The sequence below is a fragment of the Oncorhynchus keta genome, unplaced genomic scaffold (assembly GCF_023373465.1).
Source record: "Oncorhynchus keta strain PuntledgeMale-10-30-2019 unplaced genomic scaffold, Oket_V2 Un_contig_25583_pilon_pilon, whole genome shotgun sequence".
Lineage (NCBI taxonomy): Eukaryota > Metazoa > Chordata > Actinopteri > Salmoniformes > Salmonidae > Oncorhynchus > Oncorhynchus keta.
The window spans coordinates 17719-45652 of NW_026284524.1; the positions used below are offsets into that span (position 1 = coordinate 17719).

A 27934-nucleotide genomic window follows, 5' to 3' on the forward strand; every position below is an offset into this window, starting at 1 on the left:
TTAGCTGGTTTATATCGGTTAGCGTTTATATACAGTTAGGGTTAGCTAGTTTATATACGGTTAGGGTTAGCTAGTTTACGGTTAGGGTTACTAGTTTATATACGGTTAGGGTTAGCTAGTTTATAGCGGTTAGGGTTTAGTTTATATACAGTTAGGGTTAGCTAGTTTATAACGGTTAGGGTTAGCTAGTTTATATACGGTTAGGGTTAGCTAGTTTATATTTGACTGTGTACTTTTCCTTTTGGGTACTCTTTGGCGTCATGCTTAGGGGTATGTTTTCCATAGCTCAGCTTTTCCTACCCAAACGCTCCCCTTCACCCGAGACACTACTGGACTGTTGGAGCAAAGAACACAAGCATTGCGTTACACGCACAATAATATCTGATAAATATGTTTGAGACCAATAACATTTTATTTTATTTGACCCTCTACCCTAACCTTCCCTAACCACCCTCCCCTCCACCCTGACCCTCACCTTCCATTCCCTCTACCATAACCCTCCCCACCCTGACCCTCACCTTCCAAGTAACCCTCCTGACCCTCACCTTCCATTCTCTCCACCCTTTAAGATTATAGACATGTTTTACATGTGATGATGTTTGCTGGAAAGTGACAGCTCCTAGCCCTGCCTCTTCTTTCCCTACTAGTGTACTGCATAGGGTCTAGTCCAGTCTAGTGTACTGATATGGCTCTAGTCCAGTCTAGTGTACTGCATAGGACTCTAGTCCAGTCTAGTACTGCATAGGGCTCTAGTCCAGTCTAGTGTACTGCATAGGACTCTATCCACTAGTGTACTGCAAATCCAGTCTAGTGTACTGCATAGGACTCTAGTCCAGTCTAGTGTACTGCATAGGGCTCTAGTCCAGTCTAGTGTACTGCATAGGGCTCTAGTCCAGTCTAGTGTACTGCATAGGACTCTAGTCCAGTCTAGTGTACTGCATAGGACTCTAGTCCAGTCTAGTGTACTGCATAGGACTCTAGTCCAGTCTAGTGTACTGCATAGGACTCTAGTCCAGTCTAGTGTACTACATATGGCTCTAGTCCAGTCTAGTGTACTGCATAGACTCTAGTCCAGTCTAGTGTACTGCATAGGGCTCTAGTCCAGTCTAGTGTACTACATAGGGCTCTAGGCTCTCAGCCCTGCCTCTTCTTTCCCTACCCTCATGGTTTGACTGTCCAACACCATACCTCCTGTCGTTGCTTATTTATCATTTTAGCTATATTGCCATAGCTTGTTGCCTGAGGCTGGGGAGGGACAGATATCAGGCTGGGGAGGTGTCAGAGGGAACATGCCTCTAAGGTGGATCAGTGTCATGTGGGTGATCATCCAGGTATGATACATGAGGTAAACATTAAGTTCAGTGCACATGGGGCTGTCTTTTAGCACGCATCATACTGGTGTAGATGGCTTTGTTTCACCGCTATCCTTTGTACCAAATTACTATACTGAACAAAAATTAAAACGCAACTTGTAAATTGTTGGTCCCATGTTTCAGGAGCTGAAATAAAATATACCAGAAATGTTCCATATGCACAAAAAGCTGATTTCTCTCATGAACAAATATATGTACCTCCCTTTGCCAAGATAATCCACCTGCAGGTGTGGTATATCAGGCTGATGAAACAGCATGATATCAGGTGCACCTTGTGCTGGGGAAAATACGAGGCCACTCTGAAATGTGCAGTTTTTCACACAACCCAAACAGAGCAGTTCTGAGGATGCATCTGCAGGAATGTCCACAGAGCTGGTGCCATCACCAAAGTTGTTTTAGAATAATTTGGGGCAAACCACAACATACAGCCCAGGACCTCCCCATCTCTGAAAGAGACCAGCCACCCGGACAGCTTTTGGGTTTGCACAACCATTCTGCACAAACTGTCAAACTGTCTCTGGGAAGCTCATCTGCGATGTCTGCACCAGAGTCTTGACCTGACTGGGAGCTTAAGTGGGCAAATGCTCACCTTCGATGCACTGGCACGCTGGTGAAGTGTGATCTCATGTACTGGGCAAATTGCAGACAGCGTGACGGCGTTGTGTGGGTGAGCAGTTTTCTGATGTCAACGTTGTGAACATGGTGGCGGTGGGGTTATGGTATGGGCAGGTATGCTAAGACAACGAACACAACTGCATTCACTATGGCAAACTGCTCAGATACCGTGACGAGATCCTGAGGCCCATTGTCGTGCCATTCATCCTCCTCCATCACCTCATGTTTCAGCATGATAATGCACGCCACGTGTCGCAAGGATCTGTACACAATTCCTAGAAGCTGAAAATGTCCAGTTCTTACGTGGCTTGCATACTCACCAGAAATGTCACCCATTGAGCATGTTTGGGATGCTCTGGGTCGACGTGAACGACAGAATGTTCCAGTTTCTGCCAAAATCCAGCAACTTCGCCCAGCCATTGAAGAGGATGGGACAACATTCCACAGGCCAGAATCAATCAACTCTATGAGAAGGAAATGTCTCGCTGCATGAGGAAAATGGTGGTCACACCAGATAATGACTGATTTTCTATTCCACGCCCCTACCTTTTTATTTAAGGGGACCAACAGATGCATGTCTGTATTCCCAGTCATGTGAAATCCATAGATTCGGGCTGAATGAATTTATTTCAATTGACTGATTTCCTTATGAACTGTAGCTGAGTAAAATTTTCGAAATTGTTGCATTTATATTTTTGTAAAGTATATAACGTTCACTGTAGCTGCTTACCTGCAGTCTAACACTAACCAACCAGTCTAGGATTCCTTTGTAGCGCAGTTGGTAGAGCATGGTGCTTGTAAACGCCAGAGTAATGAGTTTGATTCCCAGGTCCACATAAATAAGATTTCTGTACGCATGTCTAAGCTCATTTGGATAAAGCTTCTGCCAAATGTCTTATTATATGAACATTTGTTGTTATTTTATGTGAGTGGGAAAGCACAGAGTTGTTTATGTAGAGGTCATGACAGGGACCGACTGATGTTCTTCTCAGCCCCGCCTCTTCGCTAGTTGAGGGCATGCGCAGTAGCTATGTTCCTCTTCTCGTGCATGCGCAGTAGCTATGTTCCTCTTCTCGGGGCATGCGCAGTAGCTATGTTCCTCTTCTCGAGGCATGCGCAGTAGCTATGTCCCTCTTCCCGTCGTCAGAGAGAGACGAGCTGGGGCCAAGCGAGAGGACGATGAGGAAAAACTACACTAACTAGAAACCGTCGAGATGGATTCAAACAAGTTTCTGTGTGCTAAGAGGATGTTTATCCAGTGATGGGTGTCTGACTGAATTGTCCAACAACAAACCAGAGTCTCGGAGAGATCGATGGAGGTGATCTCACCCACAGCTTTTGACGCTGAATTTGGCACTAACGTTATAATATTCACTTCAAATAATTTATTCCAGTGAGATATTCATATTATATTTAAGATATGATTTGGGTGTTGTTTAACAAACGTTTCTATAAGCGTCTCTTTGTAGTTTACATTTCAGCTAGCTATAAAACATAGCTAAGTTAGCTTGGTTGTTGTTCTGGACATGTCTGAGCTAATATTTAGTAATTCACTTCATTATCGACAGTTTATCAGACGTGAAGTGCTCGACTACTGAAAACAGAAAATAACATCAACGTCCTTGCTTTGTTGTGATTTATTGTGGGACTGTCACCTTGCTTACATTAGCCATCGTTGGCTAACTATTAGGTAACTATTAGCTGGCTAACCTCTGACTACATTAACGTTATTTATGCCTGGCTATAACAACCATCTGGCATTTAGTAGCTACACAGCTAGTCACTTATTTTCCTGTTACTGGCTTCGTGTTGTTCACAAGATGCATCAACAGGACTTTTCAGTAGATTCCTCTGGGTCTAGGAAGATGTCTTTCCACAATAGAAGAGACAGTAACACCACCGGTAGTAGCGGTGCATCTGGGTCTGCTGCAGGTAGCAGTAATGTAATTCCCACTGATGATTATCAGTCAACTAGCCAGGCTGGGTCCTCTTCCCCTGAGCCGCACCACCACCCCTGAGCCTTAACCTCCCCAGTCTGGGTCTCAGGTGAAAAAAAAGAGTGGCTTCCAGATAACTAGCGTGACCCCGGCCCAGGTCTCTGTTAGCACCAACAACAGCATAGCGGACGACACAGAGAGTTATGATGACATGGATGAATCCCACACAGAGGACCTGTCCTCCTCTGAAATGCAGGAAGTGTCCGTACCTCGGGACACCGGCGTCCCTGAGAGGAGCTCCTCGGACGAGACCCTGAACAGCCCCCATGGGGTGGAGACCCCTGGCGCAGTGTCCCCTAACGAACCCCTGAACCCTCACTCCCTACCCCAGGACCCTCCGTGCGAACCACTGCAGCCTCAGGGCCCTCCGCAGCCTGGTAACATGGTGAATGGGACTGTGCATCATCTGCAAGAGAATGTGGTGCCAGCAGCCTTTACTGTCTCAATGGCAGGGGGCAGTTCCTCTGAAATGGCTGGGCCCAACCAGACTCAGATGGGGCAGGGTCTGGTGCAGAATACCACTGCCCAGTTCTCTGTTACCATCACTGCTGCGCCAGGCATGGATGTGTCATCCATAGTCAGTGATAGTGGTGCCCCTCCCTCTGCGGGCCCAATAATCTTTGACAGTAGTGGAGGCCGGCAAGTGACATCCAGTGGAGTAGGGGCTCTCCCTGGAGTCACAGGGCCCACCAATGGCACTCAGATTGGGATGTCAGTAGCAGTGGCACAGCCTGTGACCTCCAGCACCCAGACACAACAGACTCAGACCCAAGCCACTCCGGGGTCTCGCTTCAGAGTGGTGAAGCTGGACTCTAACTCAGAGCCGTTCCGCAAGGGAAGATGGATGTGTACTGAGTACTATGAGAAGGAGGTTCTCCCTGCCGCGCCCACTTCTGACCCAGCCCCTGTACCCAGCACTGGCGGCCCAGAGAGCCAAGCAGGGAATGGAAGTGTGGTGGCCGGTGTTGTCCAATACGGAGGCATAGAGACGGGAGCAGTGGCACCCCAGACCTCGCAGCCATACCAGCACCAGGACTACACCAGTCCTGAGACTGTCCAGAATTCTCTGCAAGCCCACATGGTCCCTCAGGACCCTAACCCTCTCCTGTTGCAGCAAACCAGCATGGTCCCCCATGGTACTCTACCAGCAGCCCCGAGGTGAATGCCCAGGCGCTCGGAGTCAGGCCATGCCCCAGCAGATGCCCTATGATATGGAGCATGCCCAGACAGGCTACCCCACACCCCAGTTCCCAGTGTGCCAGACAGGCAGCCGGCCTCCAGACTTCATCCAGCCTACGGCTCCTCTCCAGTCCCAGGTCCTCCCCCACACCCTGGCTCTCTTGGGGTGTCCATGCCTGGCCCGGCTGCTGTCCCTCAACCCCTTCAGAGTCAGCTCCAGAACCTCCCAGCTCAGCAGCTGCACCCTCACCACCAGCACCCCTCCGCCCCTTTCGTGACCACACTCCGTGCCGACCTCCAGCCCTCCTGACTCACGGGGTTCCCTCAGCCACACCAGCCTGGCCCAAAGCGGGGCTCTGTACGGGGAAGCATCCCCACCCTAACGGCATCCCAGCTGGAGGATGCCCAGAGGCTGCTGTTCCAACACCAGTCCCCGCTGACGCTGCCTCGGCTGGGGGTCGCTCCATGGGGATGGCTGGAGATGCCAGTGCCTTAGTGGCCGCTGCTGCAAGCCTGAGGACACAGTCTGCAGATGGAGAGGAGGACAGGTAAGGATGGATGGCCTCTGTGTTGGAATTAGAACTGTTGAAGATAGCTGAGGCTATATGACATCAGACTGCTTTAAACAATTTTAACAATTAAGTAGTCCTACCTTACTGTGATAGTTTTACATTTAAAATGCTATAAAATAAACAAATAGCTTCTTAGCAAACAAAAGTTTCTGCAATTTCTCAAGCAAGAATTTAGCCAGGACTGACTGGTCTGAGTGGGGAGGGAAGACAACTGAGAATGAGCTGTTATTGGTAGAGAGGTTTGGAACTGTTTGTTATTGTTCTAATATACTAATATACTATATTATACACTAGGCAGGCCAAAACTCCACCCAAAACAGGCTGAAATTTCAGGTGGTCTTTTCAAACAGCTCTTACACTAAAAGGGCTTTATCATCATTTTCACAATTTCATAGTATTATTCCAACCTCATATATCACACACACACACACACACACACACACACACACACACACACACACACACACACACACACACACACAGTACACAGTCAAAACACACACACTTCACACCAGAGTTTATTTTTCTTTATTTTTGACTATAATCATGTATTAACCAAATAATGTTCAACAAATCAAAACTATGAAATAACACTTCATAATCATGTAATAACCCTTTGTTCAACAAACCAAAATATGGCATTTAGATTCTTCAAAGTAGTCACCCTTTGCCTTGATGACAGCTTTGCACCCTCTTGGCATTCTCTCAACCAGCTTCATGAAGTAGTCACCCGTTGCCTTGATGACAGCTTTGCACACTCTTGGCATTCTCTCAACCAGCTTCATGAAGTAGTCACCTGGAATGTGTTTCAATTAACCGGTGTGCCTTTTTAAAAGTTAATTTGTGGAATTGTTTTCCTTCTTAATGCATTTGATCCATTGACAGTGGCTGCATATCAACTGCAATCATTTCTGGAATCAGTACTGTGATTTCTTTCACTCCGTCCCTTATTCCGCTGCTGTGACCAACCGGTTGGGTCTCATGGTGTTTCAGATGGTTCAGCATTGCCTTTGTACTGCCACTGTAGCTTAATTCCACCTCACAAAATTAGTATTTATTTCACCACCTTCTCATTGAACTCATAGTATTTGCCATACAGGACTGGGCTGCTGTCTCTTCCCTGTCTCACTCTCTGACATTTTTCCAACTGTTAACGATGATGATGTGCAGAGTGCTTTATATCCTTGCCAAATCATTTGAAAGATGCATATCTCCTAACGTTACAGCATTGTTGCGTGAGGTGCTTGTAATAATAATGTTTGGGACCTGTTAGTGGTAGTGTTGTGATTTAAAATGTTGTAAAAAAAAAAAAAAAACTTTTCGGTTAGGGATTTTTTTCTAAACATTAGTGATCCCAATGTCATTTAAATGTTTACACCACTATTTTGTCTTTCTAAATGTTTCAAGTAATTATCTTTTTTGTTTTCTCAAGATTTGGTTGGGTCTAATTGTGTTGCTGTTAGGGTTTACGTTTTGGGGAATATTCAGAGGTGGAAACTTTCCGTGGGAAGATAGAAATCATATTAATACCATTTCAATACCGGATAGGGGAAATCATATTAATACCATTTCAATACCAGATTCATATTAATACCATTTCAATACCAGATATGGGAAATCATATTAATACCATTTCAATACCAGATAGAAATCATATTAATACCATTTCAATACCAGATAGGGAAATCATATTAATACCATTTCAATACCAGATAGGGATAAATCATATTAATACCATTTCAATACCAGATAGGGGAAATCATATTAATACCATTTCAATACCAGATATGGGAAATCATATTAATACCATTTTACCGGATAGGGATAAATCATATTAATACCATTTCAATACCAGATAGGGAAATCATATTAATACCATTTCAATACCGGATAGGGATAAATCATATTAATACCATTTCAATACCGGATAGGGAAATCATATTAATACCATTTCAATACCAGATAGGGGAAATCATATTAATACCATTTCAATACCAGATAGGGGAAATCATATTAATACCATTTCAATACCAGATAGGGATAAATCATATTAATACCATTTCAATACCAGATAGGGGAAATCATCATACCATTTCAATACCAGATAGGGAAATCATATTAATACCATTTCAATACCGGATAGGGAAATCATATTAATACCATTTCAATACCAGATAGGGATAAATCATATTAATACCATTTCAATACCAGATAGGGAAATCATATTAATACCATTTCAATACCGGATAGGGAAATCATATTAATACCATTTCAATACCAGATAGGGGAAATCATATTAATACCATTTCAATACCAGATAGGGGAAATCATATTAATACCATTTCAATACCAGATAGGGATAAATCATATTAATGCCATTTCAATACCAGATAGGGGAAATCATATTAATACCATTTCAATACCGGATATAAATCATATTAATACCATTTCAATACCAGGGAAATCATATTAATACCATTTCAATACCAGATAGGGGAAATCATATTAATACCATTTCAATACCGGATAGGAGAAATCATATTAATACCATTTCAATACCAGATAGGGGAAATCATATTAATACCATTTCAATACGGATAGGGGAAATCATATTAATACCATTTCAATACCAGATAGGGGAAATCATATTAATACCATTTCAATACCAGATAGGGATAAATCATATTAATACCATTTCAATACCAGATAGGGAAATCATATTAATACCATTTCAATACCAGATAGGGAAATCATATTAATACCGGATAGGGAAATCATATTTACCGGATAGGGAAATCATATTAATACCGGATAGGGAAATCATATTAATACCGGATAGGGAAATCATATTAATACCGGATAGGGGGAAATCATATTAATACCATTTCAATACCAGATAGGGAAATCATATTAATACCATTTCAATACCAGATAGGGATAAATCATATTAATACCATTTCAATACCAGATAGGGATAAATCATATTAATACCATTTCAATACCAGATAGGAAATCATATTAATACCGGAAGGGAAATCATATTTACCGGATAGGGGGAAATCATATTCACCATCAATACCAGATAGGGGAAATCATATTAATACCATTTCAATACCAGATAGGGGAAATCATATTAATACCATTTCAATACCGGATAGGGGAAATCATATTAATACCATTTCAATACCAGATAGGGGAAATCATATTAATACCATTTCAATACCAGATAGGGGAAATCATATTAATACCATTTCAATACCAGATAGGGGAAATCATATTAATACCATTTCAATACCAGATAGGGGAAATCATATTAATACCATTTCAATACCAGATAGGGGAAATCATATTAATACCATTTCAATACCAGATAGGGGAAATCATATTAATACCATTTCAATACCAGATAGGGGAAATCATATTAATACCATTTCAATACCGGATAGGGGAAATCATAGATAGGGGAAATCATATTAATACCGGATAGGGAAATCATATTAATACCGGATAGGGGAAATCATATTAATACCATTTCAATACCAGATAGAAATCATATTAATACCATTTCAATACCAGATAGGAAATCATATTAATACCATTTCAATACCAGATAGGGGAAATCATATTAATACCATTTCAATACCAGATAGGGGAAATCATATTAATACCATTTCAATACCAGATAGGGATAAATCATATTAATACCATTTCAATACCAGATAGGGATAAATCATATTAATACCATTTCAATACCAGATAGGGGAAATCATATTAATACCATTTCAATACCAGATAGGGGAAATCATATTAATACCATTTCCAATACCAGATAGGGATAAATCATATTAATACCATTTCAATACCAGATAGGGAAATCATATTAATACCATTTCAATGGATAGGGGGAAATCATATTAATACCATTTCAATACCGGATAGGGGAAATCATATTAATACCATTTCAATACCAGATAGGGAAATCATATTAATCCCATTTCAATACCAGATAGGGGAAATCATATTAATACCATTTCAATACCAGATAGGATAAATCATATTAATGCCATTTCAATACCAGATAGGGAAATCATATTAATACCATTTCAATACCAGATAGGAAATCATATTAATACCATTTCAATACCAGATAGGGAAATCATATTAATACCATTTCAATACCAGATAGGGGGAAATCATATTAATACCATTTCAATACCAGATAGGGAAATCATATTAATACCATTTCAATACCAGATAGGGGAAATCATATTAATACCATTTCAATACCAGATAGGAAATCATATTAATACCATTTCAATACCAGATAGGGAAATCATATTAATACCATTTCAATACCGGATAGGGGAAATCATATTAATACCATTTCAATACCGGATAGGGATAAATCATATTAATACCATTTCAATACCGGATAGGGAAATCATATTAATACCATTTCAATTGATAGGGAAATCATATTAATACCATTTCAATACCAGATAGGGAAATCATATTAATACCATTTCAATACCAGATAGGGAAATCATATTAATACCATTTCAATACCAGATAGGGAAATCATATTAATGGATAGGAAATCATATTAATACCGGATAGGGGAAATCATATTAATACCGGATAGGGGAAATCATATTAATACCGGATAGGGGAAATCATATTAATACCGGATAGGGAAATCATATTTTCAATACCAGATAGGGGAAATCATATTAATACCATTTCAATACCAGATAGGGGAAATCATATTAATACCATTTCAATACCGGATAGGGAAATCATATTAATACCATTTCAATACCAGATAGGGAAATCATATTAATACCATTTCAATACCAGATAGGGGAAATCATATTAATACCATTTCAATACCAGATAGGGGGAAATCATATTAATACCATTTCAATACCGGATAGGGAAATCATATTAATACCGGATAGGAAATCATATTAATACCGGATAGGGAAATCATATTAATACCATTTCAATACCAGATAGGGGGAAATCATATTAATACCATTTCAATACCAGATAGGGAAATCATATTAATACCGGATAGGGAAATCATATTAATACCATTTCCAGATAGGGGAAATCATATTAATACCATTTCAATACCGGATAGGGGAAATCATATTAATACCATTTCAATACCGGATAGGGGAAATCATATTAATACCATTTCAATACCAGATAGGGAAATCATATTAATACCATTTCAATACCAGATAGGGGAAATCATATTAATACCGGATAGGGGAAATCATATTAATACCATTTCAATACCAGATAGGGAAATCATATTAATACCATTTCCAATACCGGATAGGGAAATCATATTAATACCATTTCAATACCGGATAGGGAAATCATATTAATACCATTTCAATACCGGATAGGGATAAATCATATTAATACCATTTCAATACCAGATAGAAATCATATTAATACCATTTCAATACCGGATAGGAAATCATATTAATACCGGATAGGGGAAATCATATTAATACCGGATAGGGAAAATCATATTAATACCGGATAGGGAAATCATATTAATACCGGATAATACCGGATAGGGAAATCATATTAATACCATTTCAATACCAGATAGGAAATCATATTAATACCATTTCAATACCAGATAGGGGAAATCATATTAATACCATTTCAATACCAGATAGGATAAATCATATTAATACCATTTCAATACCAGATAGGGAAATCATATTAATACCATTTCAATACCGGATAGGGGGAAATCATATTAATACGGATAGGGAAATCATATTAATACCGGATAGGGAAATCATATTAATACCATTTCAATACCAGATAGGGATAAATCATATTAATACCATTTCAATACCAGATAGGATAAATCATATTAATACCATTTCAATGATAGGAAATCATATTAATACCATTTCAATACCAGAAGGGGAAATCATATTAATACCATTTCAATACCAGATAGGAAATCATATTAATACCATTTCAATACCAGATAGGGAAATCATATTAATACCGGATAGGGAAATCATATTAATACCATTTCAATACCAGATAGGGATAAATCATATTAATACCATTTCAATACCAGATAGGGATAAATCATATTAATACCATTTCAATACCAGATAGGGAGAAATCATATTAATACCATTTCAATACCAGATAGGGGAAATCATATTAATACCATTTCAATACCGGATAGGGAAATCATATTAATACCATTTCAATACCAGATAGGGGAAATCATATTAATACCATTTCAATACCAGATAGGGGAAATCATATTAATACCATTTCAATACCAGATAGGGGAAATCATATTAATACCAGATAGGGGAAATCATATTAATACCAGATAGGGGAAATCATATTAATACCATTTCAATACCAGATAGGGGAAATCATATTAATACCAGATAGGGGAAATCATATTAATACCATTTCAATACCAGATAGGGGAAATCATATTAATACCATTTCAATACCAGATAGGGGAAATCATATTAATACCATTTCAATACCAGATAGGAAATCATATTAATACCATTTCAATACCAGATAGGGAAATCATATTAATACCATTTCATAATACCGGATAGAAATCATATAATAGGATAGGGGAAATCATATTAATACCATTTCAATACCGGATAGGGGAAATCATATTAATACCATTTCAATACCAGATAGGGATAAATCATATTAATACCATTTCAATACCAGATAGGATAAATCATATTAATACCATTTCAATACCAGATAGGAAATCATATTAATACCATTTCAATACCAGATAGGGGAAATCATATTAATACCATTTCAATACCAGATAGGGGAAATCATATTAATACCATTTCAATACCAGATAGGAAATCATATTAATACCATTTCAATACCGGATAGGGAAATCATATTAATACCATTTCAATACCGGATAGGGGAAATCATATTAATACCATTTCAATACCAGATAGGGAAATCATATTAATACCATTTCAATACCAGATAGGGGAAATCATATTAATACCATTTCAATACCAGATAGGGAAATCATATTAATACCATTTCAATACCAGATAGGGAAATCATATTAATACCATTTCAATACCAGATACCTGGGAAATCATATTAATACCATTTCAATACCGGATAGGGGGAAATCATATTAATACCATTTCAATACCAGATAGGGGAAATCATATTAATACCATTTCAATACCAGATAGGGGAAATCATATTAATACCATTTCAATACCAGATAGGGGAAATCATATTAATACCATTTCAATGATACCTGATAGGGGAAATCATATTAATACCATTTCAATACCTGATAGGGAAATCATATTAATACCATTTCAATACCGGATAGGGAAATCATATTAATACCATTTCAATACCGGATAGGGAAATCATATTAATACCATTTCAATACCAGATAGGGGAAATCATATTAATACCATTTCAATACCGGATAGGATAAATCATATTAATACCATTTCAATACCAGATAGGGGAAATCATATTAATACCATTTCAATACCAGATAGGGAAATCATATTAATACCATTTCAATACCAGATAGGGGAAATCATATTAATACCATTTCAATACCGGATAGGGAGAAATCATATTAATACCATTTCAATACCAGATAGGGGAAATCATATTAATACCATTTCAATACCAGATAGGGGAAATCATATTAATCCCATTTCAATACCAGATAGGGGAAATCATATTAATACCATTTCAATACCAGATAGGGGAAATCATATTAATACCATTTCAATACCAGATAGGGATAAATCATATTAATACCATTTCAATGTAGATGTTTTTTGCATTGGATATATTTACCATATCATATGGAGACAGAAACATAGACCTTATCATTAGTAGACATAATTTAATAAATTATTAAATCTTTCCAATAAAAAAAAACCCCAAAACTATTTAGTTATCAATTGAACTTTAATCAAATTAGTTGACTCTTCACATGGGATGATATCACTGAAAAACAAAAGAAAGGGAATATTGAATGATCCATCACATCTCCCAAATACATTTTCAACATACATCTGTAAAATGATAGTCTAGGAACTAAAGCTTTGGTTGTCTTCCTCTCAGGCTTCCATGTCTTCTACCTGGACCTCCTCAATGTCCACCCCTTGAACATCAGACTCTGAGGCCTCATCTTCACTGTCACTTTCCAACCTTGTTGAGGATGGCTAGTTGTCAGGCTCTAATAGCATGACATTTCCCGGCTGGCCACCAAGTTTTCAACCCTTGTATTGGTCAGCCTGTTGTGTGCTTTGGTGTGCGTGTTCCCAAACAAGGACCAGTTGTGCTCTGAGGCGGCTGATGTTGGTGGGATTTGGAGGATGATGGAGGCAACAGGGGAAAGAGCCTCAGATCCACAAAGTCCCTTCCACCAGGTGGCTGATGAGATATGTTGGCACAACTGCCATATTGCATCTCCATCCCAAATTCCTTGCTTGGTTGTGTACTTCGCCAGACTGCCAAGAACCTTGCCCTCATCCAGGCCAAGGTGGCGAGACACGGTAGTGATGACGCCATAGGCCTTGTTGATCTCTGCACCAGACAGGATGCTCTTGCCAGCATACTTGGGGTCCAACACACCTAACCATTTATTTTGCTCTCTTGCAGAGTGTTTCCATTGTTTTTAGTGCCATGATTACATTTAAGTAATTTAGCAGACGCTCTTATCCAGAGCGACTTACAAATTGGTGCATTCACCTTATGACATCCAGTGGAACAGCCACTTTACAATAGTGCATCTAAATCTTTTAAGGGGGGGGGTGAGAAGGATTACTTTATCCTAGGAAATGGTCTGGAGAAGAGAGGAGGGGATAGGGTCAAGCGGGCAGGTTGTTGGGCGGCCGGCCGTCACAAGACGCGAGATTTCATCTGGAGAGAGAGGGAGAAAGAGGTCAGAGCACAGGGTAGGGCAGTGTGAGCAGAACCAGCGGTGTCGTTTGACTTAGCAAACGAGGATCGGATGTCGTCGACCTTCTTTTCAAAATGGTTGACGGAGTCATCTGCAGAGAGGGAGGAGGGGGGGGATTCAGGAGGGAGGAGAAGGTGGCAAAGAGCTTCCTAGGGTTAGAGGCAGATGCTTGGAATTTAGAGTGGTAGAAAGTGGCTTTAGCAGCAGAGACAGAGGAGGAAAATGTAGAGAGGAGGGAGTGAAAGGATGCCAGGTCCGCAGGAGGCGGTTTTCCTCCATTTCCGCTCGGCTGCCCGGAGCCCTGTTCTTGAGGATGATGTCCTTGAGGAGCAGATTCAATGCATGAGCAGCACAGCCGATGGGTGTGATGTGAGGGTTGGACTCCTCCACTTTGGACCAAGCAGCCTTCATGTTCGCAGCATTGTCTGTCACCAGTGCTAATACCTTCTGTGGTCCAAGGTCATTGATGACTGCCTTCAGCTCATCTGCAATGTAGAGACCGGGTGTGTCTGTTGTCCCTTGTGTCTGTGCTCTTGTAGAATACTGGTTGAGGGGTGGAGATGATGTAGTTAAATTATTCCTTGTCCACGAACATTCGCCCACCAATCAGAGATGATTGTAATAGTCTGCTTTCTCTATGATTTGCTTGACCTTCACTTGAACTCTGTTGAACTCTGCATCCAGCAAATTAGTAGATAATGCATGTCTGGTTGGAGGGGTGTATGCTGGGAGAAGAACACTCAGAAATTTCTTCCAATACACATTGCCTGTGAGCATCAGAGGTGAACCAGTTGCATACACAGCTCGAGCAGCAAGACATTCATCAGCATTTCTCTGACTGTTCCTCCATTGAGTCAAAAACACTTCTGATTCCAGGAACATTTAACATTACATTTAAGTCATTTAGCAGACACTCTTATCCAGAGCGACTTACAAATTGGTGCATTCACCTTATGACATCCAGTGGAACAGCCACTTTACAATAGTGCATCTAAATCTTTTAGGGGGGGTGAGAAGGATTACTTTATCCTATCCTAGGTATTCCTTAAAGAGGTGGGGTTTCAGGTGTCTCCGGAAGGTGGTGATTGACTCCGCTGTCCTGGCGTCGTGAGGGAGTTTGTTCCACCATTGGGGGCCAGAGCAGCGAACAGTTTTGACTGGGCTGAGCGGGAACTGTACTTCCTCAGTGGTAGGGAGGCGAGCAGGCCAGAGGTGGATGAACGCAGTGCCCTTGTTTGGGTGTAGGGCCTGATCAGAGCCTGGAGGTACTGAGGTGCCGTTCCCTCACAGCTCCGTAGGCAAGCACCATGGTCTTGTAGCGGATGCAAGCTTCAACTGGAAGCCAGTGGAGAGAGCGGAGGAGCGGGGTGACGTGAGAGAACTTGGGAAGGTTGAACACCTTCCCAAGACTGTGAGCTGTTGCTATCGATAAGGTGTCTCATTCATCATGTTCACTTCGACTAGAAGTAGAGGGACTTTGTCAGAGGTTGCTTGTTGTGAACGCTGAGGGAACTTTATGCACTTGGCCAGATGATTCTGCACCTTTGTTGCATTCTTCACATGATTTGCCACAGTATTTGCAAATGTACACAGCTTTTTCCTTCTACATTAGGTGCAGTGAAATGTTCCTGTAAAGGTTAGAAGAAAGAAATGGTTGTTCCATGTACAGATAAATAGTTAAGCAGTTAGATTAAACAACTCCTTTGTAAGATACAATTTTAAAAAATGAAACATGTATGGAAACAGGTGAACTAACACTCCTCAGTTAGCAGGCTCAAGCAAGCTAAAACCCAGATGGTAGCAAAAACTAACTAGCAGAAACTGTTAACAATGCCAACGGCGGCAGTGTTGCGGTTTATATTCAGAACCAGCTACCTGTAAAGCTTAGGTACCATCTAATGTTAAATACTGTTGAAGTAATATGGCTACAGGTTCATCTGCCTCACCTAAAGCCCATTCTGGTGGGAAGCTGCTATAGACCACCAAGTGCTAACAGTCAGTATCTGGATAATATGTGTGAAATGCTTGATAATGTATGTGATATCAACAAAGTATATTTTCTGGGGGATTTTAAATATTAATATTATCACTAAGGAAAAAACTTCAAACTGTAACCAGAGCCTGCAACCTGGATGAGGTTGTCAGTCAACCTACCAGGTAGTTACAAACAGCACAGGAATTAAACCATCAACATGTATTGATCATATCTTTACTAATGCTGCAGATATTTGCTTTAAAGCAGTATTTTTTATTTATTTTTATTTCACCTTTATTTAACCAGGTAGGCCAGTTGAGAACAAGTTCTCAGTTACACCTGCGACCTGGCCAAGATAAAGCAAAGCAGTGCGACACAAACATCGACACAGAGTTACTCATGGGATAAACAAACGTACAGTCAATAACACAATAGAAAAGTCTGTATACAGTTTGTGCAAATGAAGTAAGGGGGTAAGGCAATAAATAGGCCAACAGAGACAGAGTATTTACAATGTAGCAATTTACACTGGAGTGATATATGTGCAGATGAGGATGTGCAAGTAGTGATACTGGTGTGGAAAAGAGCAGAAAAACAAAACCAATATGAGGTAGGTAGTTGGTTGGATGGGCTATTTACAGATTGGTTGTGTACAGCTGCAGCGATTGGTAAGCTGCTCTGACAGCTGATGCTTAAAGTTAGTGGGGGAGATATGTCTCCAACTTCAGTGATTTTTGCAATTCGTTCCAGATTTTTGCAATTCGTTACTTGAGCTGAGACTGTGCTCTGCTGTGTTTTTTTCTGTGCGTCTTACTCAGGTGTGTTGTGCTCTTAGGTAGGTGTGTGTGTGTTCTTGTGTGTCGTGCTCTTAGGTGTGTGTGCACGCATTTGAGAGAGCTGATGAGAAGAGACAGGGTAGCTACAGGCGCAGGCAGGGATTGGTCTAACATACCTACAGACAGACAGACGGACAGACTCATCACACAGTTCATTCTGGATCTGATTCATCTCTATCGAGTTCACAGAGGAAAACAAACGAAGAAATGCAATTAAAATAATTGAACTGACCTCGGCCAATTTAGTTGTTTGAAAACTGAAAATGATTGAAATGTTGGTTAATCGCTCAGCACGAGTGTTCATATTTGCATAAGATCGAACCATGGAAGGATCCTCTTCTGATTGTACAACTGAGTACAAAATGTTCCCATGTATTCACTCAACCAATCTGCGGTCGCCAAATGAACTAACAGCACAGAAGCTGATCCAGAATTACAAAGGAGCTTACAGTTAGAGCACAGTCGCTGAACATTGACTGTTGTTTTAATAGAGCTGCTAGCACTGTAGAGCCCTTTTATATAGGATATACCACTATCTGAACATTGACTGTTGTTTTAATAGAGCTGCTAGCACTGTAGAGCCCTTTTATATAGGATATCACTATCTGAACATTGACTGTTGTTTTAATAGAGCTGCTAGCACTGCAGAGCCCTTTTATGTAGGATATATCACTATCTGAACATTGACTGTTGTTTTAATAGAGCTGCTAGCACTGTAGAGCCCTTTTATATAGGATATACCACTATCTGAACATTGACTGTTGTTTTAATAGAGCTGCTAGCACTGTAGAGCCCTTTTATATAGGATATCACTATCTGAACATTGACTGTTGTTTTAATAGAGCTGCTAGCACTGCAGAGCCCTTTTATGTAGGATATATCACTATCTGAACATTGACTGTTGTTTTAATAGAGCTGCTAGCAGAGCCCTTTTATATAGGATATATCACTATCTGAACATTGACTGTTGTTTTAATAGAGCTGCTAGCACTGTAGAGCCCTTTTATATAGGATATATCACTATCTGAACATTGACTGTTGTTTTAATAGAGCTGCTAGCACTGTAGAGCCCTTTTATGTAGGATATATCACTATCTGAACATTGACTGTTGTTTTAAGAGGTAAGGATGACAATGTATTGTGTCTGTTAGAGGGGGGGACATGTCAGTTGTTCAGGACCTTTATATTTGGATCTAGGTTGTTTCTGTCTCTCATTTCATAAGGCTACATGTAGGTTAGTGACTAACTCCTTAGCCTCGTTTCACCCTGCTCTATTTCTGATCCATCTGTTCTGTGATGACGGTTAGCATTTCTACACAAAGGTGCCAACGTTTTTTAGTTTGTTGGTGTTTTCAAACAGGAGACTGTTTATGGTTACACCTATAGAGTACAGTCACAACTCCCACTGCAGTGGATCCCCTATAACCCTAACCCTGTTTATGGTTACACCTATAGAGTACAGTCACAACTCCCACTGCAGTGGATCCCCTATAACCCTAACCCTGTTTATGGTTACACCTATAGAGTACAGTCACAACTCCCACTGCAGTGGATCCCCTATAACCCTAACCCTGTTTATGGTTACACCTATAGAGTACAGTCACAACTCCCACTGCAGTGGATCCCCTATAACCCTAACCCTGTTTATGGTTACACCTGTAGAGTACAGTCACAACTCCCACTGCAGTGGATCCCCTATAACCCTAACCCTGTTTATGGTTACACCTATAGAGTACAGTCACAACTCCCACTGCAGTGGATCCCCTATAACCCTAACCCTGTTTATGGTTACACCTATAGAGTACAGTCACAACTCCCACTGCAGTGGATCCCCTATAACCCTAACCCTGTTTATGGTTACACCTATAGAGTACAGTCACAACTCCCACTGCAGTGGATCCCCTATAACCCTAACCCTGTTTATGGTTACACCTATAGAGTACAGTCACAACTCCCACTGCAGTGGATCCCCTATAACCCTAACCCTGTTTATGGTTACACCTATAGAGTACAGTCACAACTCCCACTGCAGTGGATCCCCTATAACCCTAACCCTGTTTATGGTTACACCTATCCTATAGAGTACAGTCACAACTCCCACTGCAGTGGATCCCTTAACCCTAACCCTGTTTATGGTTACACCTGTCCTATAGAGTACAGTCACAACTCCCACTGCAGTGGATCCCTATAACCCTAACCCTGTTTATGGTTACACCTATAGAGTACAGTCACAACTCCCACTGCAGTGGATCCTCTATAACCCTAACCCTGTTTATGGTTACACCTATAGAGTACAGTCACAACTCCCACTGCAGTGGATCCTCTATAACCCTAACCCTGTTCATTTTAGTTACATTGAAGATGACAAAGGTTGAAGCTGACAGTAACATTTTTAATTAAGAAACAAGAAGTATTGGAGAAAGGTTTCCTAACGGTTTCCCAGTGAGAACTCCTCATCCTGTCCCGGGCTGCTTCCTATGTTCTCTGTGTGTTTTGAATGGCAGTGTTCGGGACAGTTACATATGAAACTGGGTCACAGGTGGGGCGTTGCCACTTAAATTATTAAAATTAGGTCTCTCTCTCTGCCAATGGCATCATTTCTGCAGTTGGGACAGGAGCTGCAGATTCCCGGCTTAGCAGAGCTAGTCAGTCTCACTGTGCTTATTCTTGGTTCCGCGTCGGTACATGAGCAGGGCTGCCCCGGTTGCCACCTTGTAGTGACCAGAGAACAGAATTCCTGCCAATTCTGTTTGTATATTTTTTTTTACTTTTATTAATTATACTGGACATTTTCTACATTTGAAGTATTGCCTTTTGGTGTTAATGGACAACAAAATTATGAATTCCCAATTGTATACAGTGGAGATGGACGTTGGTTTTTGGCAACTGAGGAATTTATCTATCTCTTTTCTGTCATCTGTGCTTGCAAAAGAGACAACTCCAGTCAGGCTTGACAATAGGTAAAATGGTTTCCTAGCTTATTTATCAAACTTTTCATTCATTTTCAAAGACAATAGAATATGGCTATGCATTGAATGAATGGGACCGTGGCGGTTTGAATTGGATTTCAATGTATGAGGATGATGAGGATGTTTCTATGCTTTTATGTGGTGTGGTCTTGAGGCTGACCTGCAGTATTGAGGGGTTCATAACGTGATGAGCTCTGCAGTATTGAGGGGTTCATAACGTGATGAGCTCTGCAGTATTGAGGGGTTCATAACGTGATGAGCTCTGCAGTATTGAGGGGTTCATAACGTGATGAGCTCTGCAGTATTGAGGGGTTCATAACGTGATGAGCTCTGCAGTATTGAGGGGTTCATAACGTGATGAGCTCTGCAGTATTGAGGGGTTCATAACGTGATGAGCTCTGCAGTATTGAGGGGTTCATAACGTGATGAGCTCTGCAGTGTTGAACGTTTCCGCATGCTCGTGAGGTTCATAAATCAGTATTGGGGGTTTAGATGAGCTCTGCAGTATTGAGGGGCTAACGTGATGAGCTCTGCAGTATTGAGGGTTCAACAATGAGCTCTGCAGTATTGATAGGGGTTATAACGTGATGAGCTCTGCAACCTTGTAAATCATTTAGCTAAAGCCTCACAACAATAACCTCAGTTAAACCCCAACCTTGTAGCTAAAGCCTCACAACAATAACCTGATAGTTAAACCCCAACCTTGTAGCTAAAGCCTCACAACAATAACCTGATAGTTAAACCCCAACCTTGTAGCTAAAGCCTCACAACAATAACCTGATAGTTAAACCCCAACCTTGTAGCTAAAGCCTCACAACAATAACCTGATAGTTAAACCCCAACCTTGTAGCTAAAGCCTCACAACAATAACTGACAGTTAAACCCCAACCTTGTAGCTAAAGCCTCACAACAATAACCTGATAGTTAAACCCCAACCTTGTAGCTAAAGCCTCACAACAATAACCTGATAGTTAAACCCCAACCTTGTAGCTAAAGCCTCACTCACAACAATAACCTGATAGTTAAACCCCAACCTTGTAGCTAAAGCCTCACAACAATAACCTGATAGTTAAACCCCAACCTTGTAGCTAAAGCCTCACAACAATAACCTGATAGTTAAACCCCAACCTTGTAGCTAAAGCCTCACAACAATAACCTGATAGTTAAACCCCAACCTTGTAGCTAAAGCCTCACAAAATAACCTGATAGTTAAACCCCAACCTTGTAGCTAAAGCCCACAACAATAACCTGATAGTTAAACCCCAACCTTGTAGCTAAAGCCCACAACAATAACCTGATAGTTAAACCCCAACCTTGTAGCTAAAGCTCTCACAACAATAACCTGATAGTTAAACCCCAACCTTAGTAGCTAAAGCCCCACAACAATAACCTGAGTTCAGAAGTTAAACCCGGGTCAACCTTGTAGCTAAAGCCTCACAACAATAACCTGATAGTTAAACCCGGGTCAACCTTGTAGCTAAAGCCCACCCGGGTCAACAATAACCTGATAGTTAAACCCCGGGTCAACCTTGTAGCTAAAGCCTCACAACAATAACCTGATAGTTAAACCCCAACATCTGAAGCTAAAGCCTCACAAAAATAACCTGATAGTTAAAACCATCCAACCCCTTGATATCTAAATCCACCTCACAAAAATAACCTGATAGTCAAACCCCAACCTTGTAGCTAACCGGCTCAACATCTGAACCCCAATAACCTGATAGTTAATACCCCGGGTCAACCTTGTAGCTAAAAGCAACCACAACAATAACCTGATAGTTAAACCCCAACACTAATAATCTTCTAGCTATATATTAAAGTGTAATACCTGGTCAACATTGAACTTCATTCAGTCCGAACCCCAGTTTTAATGTGATGGAAAAGCAGAAATCAGTTTATTAAGAGTTCAGAATGATATCTAATACCTACCGGGTCATCTGTCAGAACCCCAGTGATATCTATCCACCGGTCAACATCTGATATCTAATACCCAGAATCCCCAGTGATATCTAATACCTACCGGGTCAACATCAGAACCCCAGTGATATCTAATACCTACCGGGTCAACATCTGTCAGAACCCCAGTGATATCTAATACCCACCGGGTCAACATCTGAACCCCAGTGATATCTAATACCGGGTCACCGGAACCCCAGATGTGATATCAACATCTGTCAGAACCCCAGTGATATCTAATACCCACCGGGTCAACATGAACCCCAGTGATATCACCGGGTCAACATCCCCAGTGATATCTAATACCTACCGGGTCAACATCTGTCAGAACCCCAGTGATATCTAATACCTACCGGGTCAACATCTGTCAGAACCCCAGTGATATCTAATACCTACCGGGTCAACATCTGTCAGAACCCCAGTGATATCTACTACCCACCGGGTCAACATCTGTCAGAACCCCAGTGATATCTAATACCTACCGGGTCAACATCTGAACCCCAGTGATATCTAATACCCACCGGGTCAACATCTGTCAGAACCCCAGTGATATCTAATACCCACCGGGTCAACATCTGTCAGAACCCCAGTGATATCTAATACCCACCGGGTCAACATCTGAACCCCAGTGATATCTAATACCCACCGGGTCAACATCTGAACCCCAGTGATATCTAATACCCACCGGGTCAACATCTGGGTCAACATCTGTCAGAACCCCAGTGATATCTAATACCTACCGGGTCAACATCTGAACCCCAGTGATATCTAATACCCACCGGGTCAACATCAGAACCCCAGTGATATCTAATACCTACCGGGTCAACATCTGTGAACCCCAGTGATATCTGTCATCTGAACCCCAGTGATATCTAATACCCACCGGGTGAACCCCAATCATACCTACCGGGTGAACCCCAGTGATATCTAATACCTACCGGGTCAACATCTAGTGTACCTACCGGGTCAACATCCCAGAACCCCAGTGATATCTACTACCTACCGGGTCAACATCTGTGAACCCCAGTGATATCTATGCCCACCTACCGGGTCTAAACATCTGTCAGAACCCCAGTGATATCTAATACCCACCGGGTCAACATCTGAACCCCAGTGATATCTAATACCTACCGGTCAACATCTGTCAGAACCCCAGTGATATCTAATACCTACCGGGTCAACATCTGTCAGAACCCCAGTGATATCTAATACCTACCGGGTCAACATCTGTCAGAACCCCAGTGATATCTAATACCGGTCAACATCTACGGGTCAACATCTGAACCCCAGTGATATCTAATACCCACCGGGTATCTCAGAACCCCAGTGATACCTACTACCGTCAACATCTGGTCAACATCTGTCAGAACCCCAGTGATATCTAATACCTACCGGGTCAACATCTCAGTGATATCTAATACCTACCGGGTCAACATCTGTCAGAACCCCAGTGATATCTAATACCTACCGGGTCAACATCTGAACCCCAGTGATATCTAATACCCACCGGGTCAACATCTGTCAGAACCCCAGTGATATCTAATACCTACCGGGTCAACATCTGTCAGAACCCCAGTGATATCTAATACCCACCGGGTCAACATCTGTCAGAACCCCAGTGATATCTAATACCTACCGGGTCAACATCTGAACCCCAGTGATATCTAATACCACCGGGTCAACATCTGAACCCCAGTGATATCTAATACCTACCGGGTCAACATCTGTCAGAACCCCAGTGATATCTAATACCCACCGGGTCAACATCTGTCAGAACCCCAGTGATATCTAATACCTACCGGGTCAACATCTGAACCCCAGTGATATCTAATACCTACCGGGTCAACATCTGAACCCCAGTGATATCTAATACCCACCGGGTCAACATCTGAACCCCAGTGATATCTAATACCTACCGGGTCAACATCTGAACCCCAGTGATATCTAATACCTACCGGGTCAACATCTGAACCCCAGTGATATCTAATTCCTACCGGGTCAACATCTGAACCCTAGTGATATCTAATACCTACCGGGTCAACATCTGAACCCCAGTGATATCTAATACCTACCGGGTCAATATCTGTCTGAACCCTAGTGATATCTAATACCTACCGGGTCAACATCTGAACCCCAGTGATATCTAATACCTACCGGGTCAACATCTGTCAGAACCCCAGTGATATCTAATACCCACCGGGTCAACATCTGTCAGAACCCCAGTGATATCTACTACCTACCCGGTCAACATCTGTCAGAACCCCAGTGATATCTACTACCTACCGGGTCAACATCTGTCTGAACCCCAGTGAACCCCAGTGATATCTAATACCTACCGGGTCAACATCTGTCAGAACCCCAGTGATATCTAATGACCGGGTCAACATCTGTCAGAACCCCAGTGATAATACCCACCGGGTCAACATCTGTCAACCCCAGTGATATCTACTACCCACCGGTCAACATCTGTCAACTGAACCCCAGTGATATCTAATACCACCGGGTCAACATCTGAACCCCAGTGATATCTAATACCCACCGGGTCAACATCTGAACCCCAGTGATATCTAATACCCACCGGGTCAACATCTGAACCCCAGTGATATCTAATACCCACCGGGTCAACATCTGAACCCCAGTGATATCTACTACCTACCGGGTCAACATCTGAACCCCAGTGATATCTAATACCTACCGGTCAACATCTGAACCCCAGTGATATCTAATACCCACCGGGTCAACATCAACCCCAGTGATATCTACCCACCGGGTCAACATCTGTCAGAACCCCAGTGATATCTACTACCTACCGGGTCAACATCTCAGAACCCCAGTGATATCTGTCAACATCTGTCAGAACCCAGTGATATCTAATACCTACCGGGTCAACATCTGTCAGAACCCCAGTGATATCTAATACCCACCGGGTCAACATCTGTCAGAACCCCAGTGATATCTAATACCCACCGGGTCAACATCTGTCAGAACCCCAGTGATATCTAATACCTACCGGGTCAACATCTGAACCCCAGTGATATCTAATACCCACCGGGTCAACATCTCAGAACCCCAGTGATATCTAATACCTACCGGGTCAACATCTGTCAGGACCCCAGTGATATACCTACCTCAACATCTGTCAGGACCCCAGTGCCAACATCTGTCAGAACCCCAGTGATATCTAATACCTACCGGGTCAACATCAAATCAAATGTATTTATATAGCCCTTCGTACATCAGCTGATATCTCAAAGTGCTGTACAGAAACCCAGCCTAAAACCCCAAACAGCAAGCAATGCAGGTGTAGAAGCACGGTGGCTAGGAAAAACTCCCTAGAAAGGCCAAAACCTAGGAAGAAACCTAGAGAGGAACCAGGCTATGTGGGGTGGCCAGTCCTCTTCTGGCTGTGCCGGGTGGAGATTATAACAGAACATGGCCAAGATGTTCAAATGCTAAATGGCATATATTATTATTATTATTATTAATAATAAATGACCAGCATGGTCGAATAATAACAAGGCAGAACAGTTGAAACTGGAGCAGCAGCACAGTCAGGTGGACTGGGGACAGCAAGGAGTCATCGTGTCAGGTCGTCTGGGGCACGGTCCTTGGGCTCAGGTCCTCCGAGAGAGAGAGAAAGAAAGAGAGAATTAGAGAGCATATGTGGGGTGGCCAGTCCTCTTCTGGCTGTGCCGGGTGGAGATTATAACAGAACATGGCCAAGATGTTCAAATGTTAATAAATGACCAGCATGGTAAAATAATAGTAAGGCAGAACAGTTGAAACTGGAGCAGCAGCATGGCGAGGTGGACTGGGGACAGCAAGGAGTCATCATGTCAGGTCGTCCGAACCCCAGTGATATCCTTACAGGCGATGCATCATAATGTTTGAATTAATCTGTTTGTGTTTCAGCTCTTCTGGTGCCAGTCTGGTGGCCATCGACAATAAAATCGAACAAGCAATGGTAAGTTAATATCTTCATTGTTAATATGGGTTAGGGTTAACCCTAACCCATTGTTAATATGGGTTAACCCTAACCCATTGTTAATATGGGTTAACCCTAACCCATTGTTAATATGTATATAATCAAATCTACATGACTGAAAGGTGAAATGTAAAAGTCGACTTCATTTAAACGGCGTAGGACCGGTGTTCAGAGTCCTGGGCTCTAATTAGAGTTTAGGAACATCTGTTCTGGGAGAGAGAGGACCGGTGTTCAGAGTCCTGGGCTCTAATTAGAGTTTAGGAACATCTGTTTAGAGAGGACATCCTGTTTTAGGAACATCTGTTCTGGAGAGAGGACCAGTGTTCAGAGTCCTGGGCTCTAATTAGAGTTTAGGAACATCTGTTCTGGGAGAGAGAGGACCGGTGTTCAGAGTCCTGGGCTCTAATTAGAGTTTAGGAACATCTGTTCTGGGAGAAGGACCAGTGTTCAGAGTCCTGGGAGAGTTTAGGAACATCTGTTCTGGGAGAGAGAGGACGGTGTTCAGAGTCCTGGGCTCTAATTAGAGTTTAGGAACATCTGTTCTGGGAGAGAGAGGACCGGTGTTCAGAGTCCTGGGCTCTAATTAGAGTTTAGGAACATCTGTTCTGGGAGAGAGGACCGGTGTTCAGGAAGTCCTGGGCTCTAGGATTTAGGAACATCTGTTCTGGGAGGACCGGTGTTCAGAGTCCTGGGCTCTAATTAGAGTTTAGGAACATCTGTTCTGGGAGAGGACCGGTGTTCAGAGTCCTGGGCTCTAATTAGGAGTTTAGGAACATCTGTTCTGGGAGAGGACCGGTGTTCAGGAGTCCTGGGCTCTAATTAGAGTTTAGGAACATCTGTTCTGGGAGAGAGAGGACCGGTGTTCAGAGTCCTGGGCTCTAATTAGAGTTTAGGAACATCTGTTCTGGGGAGAGAGAGGACCGGTGTTCAGAGTCCCTGGGCTCTAATTAGAGTTTAGGAACATCTGTTCTGGGAGAGAGAGGACCGGTGTTCAGAGTCCTGGGCTCTAATTAGAGTTTAGGAACATCTGTTCTGGAGAGAGAGGACCGGTGTTCAGAGTCCCTGGGCTCTAATTAGATTTAGGAACATCTGTTCTGGGAGAGAGGACCAGTGTTCAGAGTCCTGGGCTCTAATTAGAGTTTAGGAACATCTGTTCTGGGAGGAGAGGACCGGTGTTCAGAGTCCTGGGCTCTAATTAGAGTTTAGGAACATCTGTTCTGGGAGAGAGAGGACCGGTGTTCAGAGTCCCTGGGCTCTAATTAGAGTTAGGAACATCTGTTCTGGGAGAGAGGACCGGTGTTCAGAGTCCCTGGGCTCTAATTAGAGTTTAGGAACATCTGTTCTGGGAGAGAGAGGACCGGTGTTCAGAGGTCCTGGGCTCTAATTAGAGTTTAGGAACATCTGTTCTGGGAGAGAGAGGACCGGTGTTCAGAGTCCTGGGCTCTAATTAGAGTTTAGGAACATCTGTTCTGGGAG

General features: G+C 41.9%; 4 long non-coding RNA genes across 4 annotated transcripts; 1 reads left to right on the forward strand and 3 right to left on the reverse strand.

Moving 5' to 3' along the window:
* Positions 1 to 5617: 5617 nt before the first annotated feature.
* On the forward strand, positions 5618 to 27934 carry LOC127922399 (uncharacterized). The gene is made up of 3 exons (XR_008111168.1): positions 5618 to 5712; positions 26386 to 26694; positions 27829 to 27934. It is a non-coding gene; the product is annotated as an uncharacterized LOC127922399 (long non-coding RNA).
* On the reverse strand, positions 18453 to 20155 carry LOC127922401 (uncharacterized). The gene is made up of 3 exons (XR_008111170.1): positions 19833 to 20155; positions 19274 to 19618; positions 18453 to 19204 (listed from the first exon to the last, which is right to left on the reverse strand). It is a non-coding gene; the product is annotated as an uncharacterized LOC127922401 (long non-coding RNA).
* LOC127922400 (uncharacterized) lies at positions 21176 to 21691 on the reverse strand. Its single transcript, XR_008111169.1, has 3 exons — positions 21533 to 21691; positions 21407 to 21481; positions 21176 to 21360 (listed from the first exon to the last, which is right to left on the reverse strand). It is a non-coding gene; the product is annotated as an uncharacterized LOC127922400 (long non-coding RNA).
* LOC127922398 (uncharacterized) lies at positions 22790 to 25529 on the reverse strand. Its single transcript, XR_008111167.1, has 6 exons — positions 25351 to 25529; positions 25126 to 25164; positions 24347 to 24709; positions 24183 to 24268; positions 23977 to 24105; positions 22790 to 22951 (listed from the first exon to the last, which is right to left on the reverse strand). It is a non-coding gene; the product is annotated as an uncharacterized LOC127922398 (long non-coding RNA).